A 14442-nucleotide genomic window follows, 5' to 3' on the forward strand; every position below is an offset into this window, starting at 1 on the left:
CTAAAAAGCTCTGTGCCTGCATTCTCCACCAAAAAATCTGTCACGGGTTACTTAGATTTACCTATGCCCGTGACAGGGGAAGCCACCCCACGCCCCCCCCCCGGGGCCCGGAAAGGAGGGGGAAAAGGGGAGTGGGATAAAACAGCGACAATCTAAGGAGGAAAAACTTATTTTACTAAATATGATATCGAAATACAAGATAACACATATAATATAATTAAGGCTAACAAATCGAACGAAACAGAGAGAGAGAGAGTCTCCGAAAACCGAGAGGCCTACTGTGAACTCTAGGCGACACGGCTGGAACGCTTCCCACTCTCTGAGCAGTTCGAGAGAAGAAGGAGGGCACTCCAGCCTGGGAACGAGATTATATAGAGTCCTGGTCCCGTGACTTATTGTTACTCCTGTTGTTCTCTGGGATATGTAGTCTTCTTCTGTGGACTGCACATTCAACAGAAGTATCCATACTTGACATGATGTTATGATGTGGAATACTGATAGCAAAATTACAAAATTACAAAACCATGACAACAGTGTACCAAAATCAGCGGGAAACTCCAGTGCATTCACATTCAGCCATCATTTTGTTCTAAGAAAATGGGGATTTTCCTTCATGAAAGAAGAGGCACAAGTGCAAAAGGGCTTTTGTGGCACTGACTGTGCAGCTGATTGTCAATCTGAGACGGAGGACTTTCCATACGTGCCTTTTTCTTTCACTTACCCTCACAGATGTGACCTCTGGAAAGAAAAGCTAATAAAGCCTTTTTCCCCCCACAGAGAAACACACATAAGAGCTTGGCAGAAACTGCCATTTCTTCAAAGTCATGTCTAACAATTTTTCCACCAGCACCAGCTCTTCCTTTTAGTCTCTGAAAAGAAGGCTTGCCAGTAAAAGTCCAGAAATAACTTCTCTCACTAGAACCCGTGTTTGCCAACAATAGCTAAGGAAAGGGAATCTATTTTTGTATCTGGATTGTAGTGTGAGATAGTTCTGGTGGCCTAATGTAATTGTGGTTTAGGATGTTGTAATCTCTGTATTGAGGTATATGGGAGAAAAATAGTATGTGTGCCTCTTCTGAGAAAAGAATTAGGGTCAGTGCTAGCAGTAGGAGAAATTGAGATAATACCAGATAGTCTCTGTTTGGCAGCCAAGGCCAAGTCTCACTGTCTCCAAGCAAGGTAAGCAGACCAGGCTTCTGAAGAGTACTTGGATTCAGCCACGAGTCCACATTATTAGGCAAGTCCATGGTAGTGTAGCAGATCCAAAGTGAAAACACACGTTAGTAATTCAGGGTGATGTTTGTGGGATCAAACAGCTCAGAAACCACTTGGCAGGTCCACAGTGACAAGGTGATGCTGGGAAGTCAGTTCTGTGAGTCAGAGTCTCACCATAGGGTACACCATATACACACCATAGGGTGTGCTCAGGTAAAAGCATGTAAGCGTTGCTACAGGAGCTACAGACCTGCAGTTTTACAGCAGAGCCCTAAGCTGAAGTGGGGCTCTTAGAATAGGTAGAGGGTATGGGTAAAGGCCCCAGGCGGGTCTGGCTGAGGACCTTTATGGCCTGTTAGTGCTTTCAGAGCTCTGAAAGAATGATTCATTTCACCATCAGAGTATCATGTCTGGGTTGTCTCTGTTCTGTATCAGAACTGTGGAACAGCTGCTAAAAATAAACCTTAGAAAATCTATTCCAGACTTTATACGAGACCCTGTCTGTGTTGAGCAGGAGATCTGGGGTTCATTCAGACAAGTATCTGAAAACCTCACAACCAGCTGGGTGTACTCAACATGTGTGTTAGCTGTTCTGAGTTTTGTAACTTAAGCTATTAATTTAAGGCTTCTGTTCACTCTGACTAGCTAAGATCCTGACAGGGACTTTAATTCACAGGCATAAAGCTCTGACAGTCTCTGCTTCTAACTGCCATAATGGACAAACTTGATGGGCAAATGCGTTTGTTATTTTTCTTAGGAGACAAAAACTGATTCAGGTATTCAGTTGCTGTGATAATAGCTATTCTAATAGAAGCAGACGTCTCCTAGTGTTGTTTCTATCTCTTGCCAATCTTGAGCTTCACCACTCTCCTGAATGTGTAGCTTTTTAGTCCTTCTATTTACTGAAGGTCTGTAGTTGTACACTGCCTTTCTGAGAGAGCTCAGATTCCACTTGTCTGTCCCTAGTGGGCAGGATAGAAGGTACTCCCCTCCCATATGTTCAGGGGCACAACTGCATCTGCAGAGCTTTGAGGTTCTTTGTCAGAGAGTAGTGCTTGCTAGTTACTCTAGAAGCTGCAGGTGACCCAAAACACTGAGCAAGGGACTCCACACTCTCTACGAGTGTGGGATTGGCAGCACATCTGCCTGATAGAAGGTCTTTATCTCACAAGAAAAGAGAGAAGAGGGAAGCAACTGCTGCCGTGATCTCTGCAGCTGCCTGTCATCCTGCCTGAGTGAGTTTGATGTGGTGCTGTTGCTTCTTTACAGAAAAAGACGCAAGTTATTTTAAGACACTCTTATTATTTTTCTTATTTTTTGGAAATCTTAATCTTTTAAAATATGGCAGGATCTCGAATTAGATGCTTCAAACAATTTTGCTTCCAGCAGTGAGGGGTGAAGTGTAGGAGGTAAAGAGAACTGTGGGTTACCTCCCCATCTCTGCTGATGTCCTTCACTAGGTGCCCTTCACTAGGTCACTCCTCCTCTGATTCAGCATCCCTGTTGGCAGCTTGCAGTACTGCTCTCCTATCTCCCAGAGGATATCCTGCGATTAATTGAGGGATGTATCTAAATCGCTTTAGCATGCAAGCCAAAAGTCATCGGGGACAAAGCTGTTACTAGGGCAGGAATAAAGGTCAGACCCTTGCTGACATGGTTGTCTTGATTAATTACTACACTAATCTCTATAACTCCTCTTCAGCAATATAATTTGGCCTCATCCCTTGCTTGTTTGTTGGTTGTTGTGGTTTTTTTTCCTTCCATTTTCTGCAACTTAGTGGTGAGAGAATTACTGAATAAACCCACATGGAAAATGCTACTTCTCTCTTTCCCACCTCTTGGCCAAACCTATGCCTCATTCCCCCTTAGTGTCCTGGGGGAATGTGTCTTAGTGTCCTGGGCAGCCTTAGCTGGTGGGGGCAACCAGCCCATGGCAGACAGTTGGAACTCTGTGATCTTTAAGGACCCTTCCAACCTAAGCTAAGAATCTATAATTCCACGATTCTTAGGGATTTGAGGAGTGATAGACAATTACTTGAATTACTAGGAACATGATGCATGGAACTGGCAAAATCAGTTCATTTGATACTATTTTCCTGCAGCTTTTTTTATGTAGGAAAGTACGAGGTCGGTGCAAGAAATCCTTAGCGTCCCTGTTCTCTGGGTGAAGTGTATTGAAGGGCTGAGCAGCCAACCATGGCTGAGGGCAGGAGGTGCTGGTAGTTTGGATTCTGCGACTAATACAGCTCTGGGGCTCATTGTTTTGGGACAAACACTTTTGAACACAGAGACTGTGCAGAGTCCATTAAGGATCACCAGCAGCATCAGAAGAAGATACAGAGGGGCTTGGAGAGGAGCAGAAGGCAGACTGAGTGAACGTGTGTAGTGAAGGGTAGTGAACCGAACCTGCTTTGGATGAACAAGAGGGAAGATTCCCTCCAGGTTACTGCCCAGTGGGAAATCAAAGAAATGAAGAAAATCACTCCGTGTTTCCTATTCAGCTCCTCATTCGGATCTGTTGTATTTTCCACTCCTCTGTGATTACGTCCGTGTCTCAGTCAGGTATTGTTTTCTGCTTGAGTTGGGAATGTTCCCTAAAGCTGTTCCGAGTGCGCAATACTCTCTCATTCTCTTTCCCAGGCCAATTTTGGAGTGAATTTTGGCAGATTACACAAGTGCAGAGTGTTTACTGTCCTGTCTTACATCATCATTTTCCCGTATCGTTTATTTTTCCTTTGACAGATTTTTAACACTGCCAGTCTAATATGCATCAGAGATTGTCGAGTATTACCATAATGCAGTGTATTGTGGGTAATCCCATGCAAATTGTTCTGTGGAAAGTCATGCTAAATTATCTTCTTGGGGGGAGAAAGAAAAAGGCTTTTGCTTTCATTTATTTTAACCGTTTGTTCTTTGGATTTCAGAGCAGCTGCCAGTGGCAATGATTTAGAACAGTTGTTTGACACTCGGCACCATGTGAGGCGATGCTCCTCCTCAAAAGACATGGTGCTAAATGCATGGCGTTGTGTACTGTGCTAGGTTTATTGTATACGTGTCTCCAGTGTTCACATTTAAAACGTTGGTAGGTTGTCTAAGGAAAAATCTGAGTGTATGTTGGGTTGGCACAGTGAAGGTAGGCATTGCCAATTTTTCCAGCTCCATTGTATGAACATATTGAGGAAATACCAGTTCTTGTGAGCCTGAAGTGCATCAGATGTCTCTTGGAAGAGGCAGATCTGATCATACACGCTCTTGTTTTCTTTTTTTCTTTATTATCAAGGTCATTTGCTTGTAAACTGGCTGCTTTGTTCTTTCTGAGGTCCATATTACTTCCCCAAACCGAGACAGTAATCCTCCTTCTGGATGGAACACTTGATTGTAGTAGAAATGATTGCAGTGTCACAAACAGAGGATTATCGTTTTAAGTGGAAATCATAAAAACAGGTTGAAAAAGACTTCTAAGAAAGAGGCAGCTTGTTCTTATGCAAATTTTCTCAGGTAGTACAGCTGCAAGATAAGAAGTCTTGAAAGCCTATAATCTGGAGTCAGCATCTTCTCTGTTAATACAGGTTTGCCTGCGTCACACTGTGAACGGTCAGTAGGTCTCCAAAGACTCAGAGAAACTTAGTTTATTCTTCTGAGGCCTACATGTCTTTCTCTTTTTGCATGATGCTCTGGAGGTTGAGGCATTACTCAGCTGCTGTGCATTTGCTTCTGGCTGGTCTCCTCTGAAAAAGACAAAGTGGAAATATTCATTGCAGAACAAGAGGAAATATAAGCTGCTTTTGTGTGAGTCACATCAGTTATCCCACTTGATAGAGATAGTTGCCTCCCCCTCACCCTACTTCTGTCTCTCTGATCTTGTTTCCCTTTCTTCAGTCTGTTCCTTACAGCTTTCAAACACCTGATTTCTTTTTCTCTTTCTTTCCAAAAGCACAGTAAGTGGAGAAGTTAAAGTAAGCCTTTGCTGGTGGGATTATAAGAGCAGTAAAGGCTTATAGGTGGTTTGAAGAAGTTTGTGTCTAATTGACACTCATCCTTGGTAAACAAGTCCAAACGTCTGAGCTCATGCTGCTGGTAGGTTCCTTGTGGGCAAGCAACAGGGGCTCATATCTGCTGTAATAATGTAGAATATTCAGTTTTGATCTCTGTTGTTTTTGTTTGCTGGTTCCTTTCTTTTGATACTAATCGTATTCTCAGCCAAAAGAGTGGTTTAAAAAAACCCCATCAGCCATCAGACTACTTGTACCAGCGGACATCTGGGTTGGCAATAAAGTGAGCCTTTGGACTCCGCAGACCTATAAATCCTGGTTAGCAGCTGGTGGCAACTGTTTCACCTGGAGGAACTTATCTTGATGTCTGGCATCTGGTTGTGTGGTCTGTATTCCCAAGACCCTTCACAGGATGTCCCTCCTAACCCAACCTTCTTGTAAAAAGATCATTCTTTCTCCCTGGGCCTTTTGGTAAAATACGTCTGTTAAGGTAACTTTCTGACATATTCAAGCTGCAAGAAGCATCCTGTATCAGAATAATTATGCTAACACCCATTAGAACACAGCCAACAAGCCCCTTCTTTGTACTCCCATCCTTCACCTTCAAAGGGAGCAGTTACCAGGCTGGATTCCTCACCAAACAGTGTGTCTCTTTCCTCTCTGATCTGAACTGGGCACGTATGCCTTTTGTGCTTTCCTGTGTATCCTTGGCTTGGGAAATCAATGGTTCCTTTGTTGCTTTAGAAGTGCTAATACAATGAATTCTGGAATTGTAGTTGCTTACTGTCACTGATCACTTGGAAGTGTGTTAGGTGGGGAAACCAGCTTTGGCAGCTGGCTGAAGATAACCAAAGAGAACTTGTGAAATGAAAAAAGATAGAAAATTGACATGAGGAATCCTTCATAATATAGGGGAAAAGGCGCAGTGTAAGGGGACAGCCATACAATATATGTGAAATTTGAGAAACGAGAAAGGAAGGCTCAGAGCTGCAGATGGCTCTGTGCCCTTACCTCTCACTCATGAGTCTCTTTATGAAGACGTGTTTAAAGTAAATGTTTAAGGAGACCAACAAAGAGAAGGTCTTGGGCTGATCTGTGAATATGTGCATGGCAATTTAACTGCAGGAGCTGGCGTGTGGCGTGGCCCAGGCAAGGGGACTGCCATCGGGTAGAAGTTTTGCTCTGGTGCCAATGGAAGCAGGAGTCAGAGGAAATGAGGGATTTAGTATAGAACAGACTTAGATCTGGAAAAAAGAAGCATGCTCCAAGGCATAATCAAAAGGCTCTGGAAGGAAACAGTGGACCCTCAGGACTGGAATAATAAGGAATTGTGAAGGCTGAGATTTGGATGCATGCTGGAGCTATTTATGCTGTCCTGGGGCCACAGGCATGTTGGCAGAGCTGGTAGGCAGCCAGGACAGGCACAGAGCAGAATGCTGTGGGACCACTCTGGCTGTTTTATGCAGGAAGACAATGTCTGCACGTTATCTGTCGGTGTTATTTTATATTCAACCAAGGCTACAACACACAGAATCAGGTAAACCTCAGGTTTTATTGCTGTAAGAGTTATAAGGGAACAAAGGAACTGAAGATTCAAACTGGTAAAATCATTAATAATGGCCAGTGGGGTAGATAGCAGACATCTCAAACATGCTAAACAATGTGCTCATTCTGATTCCTTATGTTTTAAAATTTACTCCAGAGGTTGAGAACCACCAAAAAAAGAAAAAACCTACGAGAAACACAAGGGCAGGGAAGCACAGTGACTGAGTTAATTGCCTTGATGGCATGAGTGAAGGGAGATGCAGTATACAAAGTTTGTCATTTGTTAAGACTCATATTTAAGTGAGCAGCATTGGTGGACATCCTAGTTAAGTCAGAACTAAGGAGAAGAGAGTTTCCCTCACCCAAAAGAAATCCCAAAGGGATTGGAGTTTTGGGGTGAGGCACAAAAGGGTCATTTGTATAGTGAAAATCTACTTAAAAGTCTGGAAAAATAGGTGGGATGTATTAATCATCACTGGGGTGGGAAGAAATGGATAGTAAGGTGACTCCAGCTACCACTCTGTTTTGGTCTGTATTTCTTTAATGACTGAGAAATGAGGAGAACAGTAAAATGCTAAGATTTACTGTTTGCAGCTGATATGAATTATACAGTAGGAAGGAGGACAGCAAGACTGTGGTTACGGGAATGGAAGATAAAATACAGACGGTGGCGGGGTAAAGCATGTTTGAAGGAATAGTTTAAAGCATTCAAACACATGGTTGGGTTCTGAATTAGCTCTGACTGTTCAGGAAAACATAAGTAGCGATTAGAAAGACAGCTCAATAAAGATATCTGTGCCATGTGCAGCAGCAACAATAAAGAAGAAAGTGAGTAAGATGCTTGTGTATGTGAGAAAATGTAGGCTTGGAAGATGCTATAATATCCCTATAGACGTGAATGGTAGTACCTCCTTTGGACTGCTTTGTCTGTTATGAGTTATTTTCTTTGTAAGGCAAAAGAGATAATGAAAGGGGGGGCTAGAGGAAGCACACAGTGGCCTGGAAGGCAGATTCGATATGGGAGAGTATTAGTGATACTTGAGCTATTGAGAGAGAAAGGGAAAGAGTGCAGAGAGCTCAGCAGTAACACTCAGCACTGTGCTGGGGAGAGGCTTCACAGTGATGTGGATATTTGGTGGCAGCATAGCAGGAAGCAAACTCGCCACCCCATTAAATTCCACTCCATGTAACGTTGCTATCAGGCCAACATGCAGCTTTGCCGGTCTGCTTGTGTCTGTAATGTGCTAGCATGGGAACAGAGCACCAGAGATCCTGTGGGGCAGACAGCTATCAGGCTGGAGCATGCTGTGATGTCTGGGTCATGCTGTGCTGGCTTCTTTCTAAATGCACTCTAGTGCCTAAATCATTATGTTGGTGCAAAAGTGATACCATGATCCATCATGGGGTCTTATTTTGTATGGGGAAGAAAAGCGTACTAGTGTTGCTGTGTCATTTTGGTCAATACATATTTTCATCACCTCTGGGATGGGCAGAATGGCATATGTTTTATCAGAGTAAGAGGGAAAGGCTTCAAAGCTTTCTATATTGCAGATTATAGTATAGTGAATTTCAAAATAAAATCTACTTTGTAATTTCCCAGTAACTATAAATACTTGCTCTGCTTTAAAGCCACACAGAAAAATAACAAGGTGTTGTGTAACATAGAACAATATGGAGGGCATTTCATGAAAAGATACAATTGGTTCTTTATATAACACATAATTAACCAGGAGAACCTGATAGTGAATGACATTATGGAGACAAATACTGTACTAAGAATGTTCAAAACAGGTTAGACGCTTTCTGAATAGCATCTGTATTTACGTTAGCCAGAATAAACATCATAAATCCTTTTGTTGCCAAGCATGTGGTGATCACCAGCCAGGATTAGGAAGTTATTTAACTCTCACGGTGAAATATGGCCAAATGAGTTAAACTCATAGCTGAAAATGCTTGGGTGGGCCTGGAGTCTGCTCACTTTTCTGTATGCTGAAGTTATTCATACAAGCAGAGAAGTGGAAGTAGAGAGGGAGGAAAAGTGATCCAGGGATTAAACTGCCAATTTAGGACTTGCAAAAATTCAACTTCTTGCTTTCCCAGACTGCTTTTATGAGCTAATTCATTTGACACAGACTCTCAGATGTACTTAGAGCTCCACCTCACATTTAATCTTCAGGCACCTCAGGCTATAACCTGGCTGTGACTTGTTCCAGGTTCCATAGAGTTCACACAGCAGAAGGTGTACGAGTGAGAGAAAGCCGTGGGTAGACTACAGATGAATGTTGAAGGCACAGTCAGATGGGGTAACAGCAGTTAACCTGTTGCCAGTACTGGAACCTGCATTAAAGACAGAAATGTTCTTGAACAAAGCACTTGGTTGTCACCAGTGTAAAGTAGTTTTCTTTTCTTACACTGCCCCAGAATCACTGTATGACCTTGAACAGTTTCCCCATTTCTTCTTCTTGTCTGCCAAGTAGGAGAGTTAATTATCTGGAGCACTATTTGTTTTCTTTCAAGAATTAGCACTTATTTTTTCTATTTATTTTCTGTTTTGTTGTTGTTGTTGTTTTTCCTGACAAACAAACAATGACAACAACAAAAACATACTGACAATTCCCACTACTTTTGTTCTTTGCCCTCTGGACCTTCTTTATGGCTCATCTACGTTGGTTTTGCTTTCTATTTTTGTCCATCTTTTATTCCTGATTCAGCCACTTTTCACAGTTATGCCCCACATAAATGTATGCATTGGTCCCAGTGATACCCAAGAAGTGATCTGGCAAAACTGGACCTTCTGGTACCATGTACTACCTTCCATCTCAGGAAGCAATGCGAAAGAGGTGCACCAGCATCCAGCAAGTATGGAAGCATTCCATACCCAACCACTACTGCTCTGTGTGAGTGTGCAGTCTCTGGGGGAGGGTGATGAGAATATATCCCCATCTTTATGCTTACTTTGGTTGGCTATCTATGCTATCTGAATAAGTAGAACTTGACAACCAGTTTTACCATTTGCTAAATCCTCAGTTCTCTTACAAACAGGCCTTTCAGGCCTCTTTCTGCTCTCTGATCTGCTTTCCTCCATCCCTTGAACAATCTAGCCTGTAGCATCTTTAGCCAGGGAAAGAGTCCGTTTGAATGACAAATCAATAACCCATCTTGTGACGAAACAAAGAAGTTTGCTCAGTCCCAGCTGAATCAGAGCATCAGCTAAATTCAGCAGATTTTCAGGGAGGGTTGACAGCAAGCTGGGCCTTGTTTCCTCACCTAGTAGCCAAAGTACTGAGGAAAGCGAGGATGGGCATTCATAACGAAGCACACCTCTCCAACAGTGAGATGGGGATTGAGGTTTCCATTAGTTTTCCTCTTGTTATCATTCCTCCACATCAGCATCCACTGACCTCAACCACCCCTCCCTCTTTCTCATCCTTTTATCTCTCCAGTCCTTTTATCTTCTGTCTTTAACTCAACCCCTCTCATCTTTCTAGAAATTCAAGCTACCCAATTTTTTTTCTCCATCTTCAGCCTTTTCTGCTTGCTTAATCCCTTTGAAATCTTTTGGCCCAAATTTCTATCCCCTAAACTTTGTCTGTTTAGAATGTCATACCTACTGCTTAGGGATCTCTGGGCCATGAGAAAAACTGGCTTGTTCCCTACTGTCCTCATCTCAATAGCTGGTTCCCCATTGTGCATCAGCATGTTTTCTTTCACAGGGGTTTAAAGGACACTATCTTTTGGGGCTGGCCCAGGCTAAAATTTCATCTGCAGGCACCAAATGTTTCATTCAGCTGTGTGGTTTGTCCTGTGCAGCCTCAAAGTAGTTTCTATTAGTATTCCAATGGAGAGCTCACTGATGGAATTAGTGGGAAACCAGACTGCCAATTTATTTATACCCAGCCTTAGGGCATAACCATTGTGCATGTGTAAAGCTGTTGAGATGCAGAGTATACTCTGCATGTGTGTGTGTATGTGTTGACTGGAAGTAAGTTTGCAGGGAAAAATATTGCCTCAAGGATTGAACAGTGCCCAAAAGTGACCGTACTGTGTGCCAAAGATCCCTTTTCTCTGAACGCAAGAGAAAAATGATGGCTCTGAAATCTGTTGTCTACTTGTGTTTATTAATATCTTTCAACTCCAGTTTAACTGCAGCTCTTGTTACCCTGGTGGAGAGAGAAAATTCTAATTTAACTTCTGGAGTCCTTCCACCTTCAACAATATCTGTGTTATGAAACTATCGCTGCCTTTGGCTTGTGGGGTTGTTTAAAGCATATGAGTAATGAATAACGAAGTTTTCCCATTACATTGTCTCTTAGCCTGTGATGTGTTTTTAGGTAAATTGAGAGACGTTGGAAGCATTTAGTTGTGAATATATAGTTGATGCATCAGTGCTGAATGCGAATGAACTCTTTTTCCGGTATAATTTCATCAACTTTCATTAGGAGAATTTTTATTGCCATTATCTTGGCCAAATGATAAATCACGGAATAGCTTTCTTATTTTTCCCCCTCCTTCCGTGTTTCCTATTACTGTGACACAGTGTCATTTAGGAGATGCAGATGAACACCTCACTGCCCTGTTATGATAAAAACAGTTTGGGCAGAGAACAAATGTACTGGTTTAACTAGACCAAGAGCTAATAGGTTGTGTTCATTTAATTCATCTGATTAGCCATGTTGAGTTCCTCTGGAATGTTTCTTCCCACCAAATCATATATACAGATACATCCAGATATTAGAGCATGGTGATGTCTCTTACCATACTGTCTGCTGTGGTATGAAAAAATGAGAAGAGATTAGCAAATAATGTCTAGTTCCATTATTCTTTATAACAGCCAGGAAACTATAAACCTGTTATCCTTTAACATTATGTCTTCAAAAGACATGCATGAGGGGGCCCAGGGGACCAGTGGGCATATTTGTATTGCGCAGCAATGTGTGTATTGAGCCAATGCTGATCCAGACTGGCACTTTCATGTTATGAAGAGCAGAAACTATGCAAAGATATGAGCTGATCATCAAAGAAGAATACCTTTGTTAGCATGTCCATGAGGCTAAACTAATTAAGACTGATGATCTTGTCTGCAGCTTTCTGGTACAGTTTTCTGATTCAGACTTTGCTTAGATTTTGCTGGCTTGGAAGACTGCACTGCACTCCGCTTCTCATACAGATGCCTCCAGAGGAGGATGGAGCCATGTAGGATTGTGATGGGGAAAGATAGGGTCTCTGAGAGTTCAGGACATTGCAGAGGACCTGATGGCAGGTAGAACAGCTTCCTCCTGCATGGTAGTGGCAAACGGGTTATATATTGTCACTGTGAGTAGAAACAATCCAGCTTGACTGCTGTGGAGCTTCTTAACCAAAATCAAAAGTTCACCACTTCTCTTTCTTTATCTCTTGTAGAATTTCAAGAATTTCAAGCAAGGCAGGAGGGGCTGGTTTCTACCCAGAGCACCAGCTCTTGGCACTGCTGGCAGATATCATTAATGCTGTTAGTTTGATGCATCAGTTCTGTCAGCATCTTCACTTTAATGGTAGTCACCAATGCAGCTCCAGCTCCTGCCTCTGCTGAGAGCTGAGGAAGAAGAGGGAGAGCATTGTCTGAGTTGGAAAATAAAAGACTGCCTGTGTTTGAAGTGAATTAAATGTGTTAACTTGTAATGTTCTAGCTGAGGTTTCCAGCTGTTATTCCCGAGCTGTCTGTTCTCGAAGCAATATGGGTCCATCATAAAGCAGCTAACTTCAGAGCATGAGCACTTACTGTCTGAGGCTTCTCAGGTGTATTATACTTTTATTATTATTATTTCTCTGTTCATAGTTTCCTAAGGCCTCTTCATATCCTGAATAAAACCCTGGGGAATTCTAAGCCCACAGGCTGAGTTTTAGCACTGTCACTATTCGCATCTCCTGGATTGATAGGTATTTAGTGTGCTGCCTGGATCCTGGAAACAGGACCCTAAGATACACCCCAGGGAAAGCCCCAAGATGTTCCTTGTATTTTTTACCCCTGAGAGAATAATTCCTTTGCTGTGGAAGTGACTTATTTTTGCTCAGAAATGTCACCATTTCCACCTGCCAATTGTAACTGCCACACTAAAATGTCTTCTGAAGTAAAATAATGGAAGTGAGGAATCTATGTAGAGCTGCTAGGCCCTCGTTGTTTTGTATTAATGACCATTGGTTCCTCTAAGCCTCTTCATCTATTTTCTTCCCATTATTAATAATTACTATAGTTCATTGCACCTGGCTCTTACTTAGCAAAGCTTGCAGTGATTAGGATGGGAGAAGAAATGGTGTTAGAGATTTGCTGACTGCTTTAAAGATATTTAAGAGACTTTCTGAGAGCAGAAGTCAGATCTCCAGAGTCCTTTGTCTACGCCTGGCAGGGAGGCTCTGTTTTCTCATATTGTTTGTGTGCTCTTCTAGGCACGTCCTCTGCTTATCTAGCTGTCCAACCACTCAGTATATGTACAAGCTCAAAATAATGCATTATTTGTTCATTATTCATTATTATAATTACCTATTCATATTTATTCATATAGTTTGAGAAAACAAGCAGAATTTCAATGTGGTTACTATAGGAAAATGTGTTTGTTATCAGATAGGGCTGCTTTAATGTTAGATTTTATTTGTACATGCTGGACTTGCTGGAGTTGAAGTGAAGGCATTCGCCTTGTAAGACATTTTGTGGCCTCTAACAAACATGAACCAAAAAAAAGCATTACAAGGGAGCTGTAGATGGTCACTTGGGAAGCCTCTTTTTTCCATCCACCTCCATGCTGTTGGCTCCCAATTTCTCTCAGCTGTGCAGAAGATCCTAGAGAAATTATAAGTGCAACCTTACATAGGAAACATAAACAAATTAAAGAAGGCAAAACAAAACTAACTACTAAGAAACAGGAGACTGGAGCTCAGCCCCCTGTTATCAGTTACTGGTATATTATATATATATAATATATAATATATATAATATATGGGCTCTGTTACCTGTAAGATGTGCAGTAACAAACACCGAGTGAAGGGTCAAGAGCAGGCCATGCTGGTGTGGAGCACACACTGTGCTTGTGGCTGGTGCCAGGGCTGTGAGCACGGACTTATGGCAGTTGCTAAGGAAACAGTCTTGGAAATGGGATTGGAGTTCTTGTCAGAAGGTTGGCTGCAGAAATGGTTTGTGCTTCAAAAGCACACGGGGCTGATACTGACAAAGGCTGCAATTGTTCAGCAATTGATTCAACCCCTGGTGTGATAGCATTAAGGAGTAACACATGATGTGATCACTAAATGCCAAAGATGAGGGATTTTGCAGTTTCTTTGGGTTATTTTCGGTGACTCTTTTGTGGTTTTGGAGGTTTTTTTTGGTCTCTTGCCATCTCACTGCTTGTGAGAAACTACCAGTAATTACACCGGATTACTCCTATGTAGGCCCTTGATGTGTTACTTTTTTGTTGGGTCTTTATTTTTTTAAGTAGTGAAAAAGCATGCACAGACAATTCAAAGTCAGGGCTCTTCCATGTGAGGATCCACAGCTTGAAGGAGTCCTCTTGGAAAGGTGATGTTGATAATCCCAGTCCTGTTTTTGCATTTCTTTGCCTGCACGTCCCTACTAGAGACATAGGCTTTTAATACACTGAGAAATTCCTCAGAGTTATTTGTTATTTTGCAATTACTTTGTAATTGATTTTCTTAAAAAGCA

General features: G+C 42.2%; 1 protein-coding gene and 1 long non-coding RNA gene across 3 annotated transcripts in view; one reads left to right on the forward strand and one right to left on the reverse strand.

Annotated features, from left to right (window-relative positions):
* Nucleotides 1-14442, forward strand: part of LOC146752343 (cytosolic carboxypeptidase 4-like) — a 203820-nt gene that overhangs the window by 165283 nt on the left and 24095 nt on the right. The gene's annotated exons all lie outside the window — the stretch shown is intronic.
* On the reverse strand, nt 11825-14125 carry LOC146752344 (uncharacterized). The gene is made up of 3 exons (XR_014940653.1): nt 13737-14125; nt 13475-13566; nt 11825-12324 (listed from the first exon to the last, which is right to left on the reverse strand). It is a non-coding gene; the product is annotated as an uncharacterized LOC146752344 (long non-coding RNA).

Source organism: Coturnix japonica, unplaced genomic scaffold (genome assembly GCF_054131305.1).
Source record: "Coturnix japonica strain WE unplaced genomic scaffold, WE-NBRP24 Scf046, whole genome shotgun sequence".
Classification (NCBI taxonomy): Eukaryota; Metazoa; Chordata; class Aves; order Galliformes; family Phasianidae; genus Coturnix; species Coturnix japonica.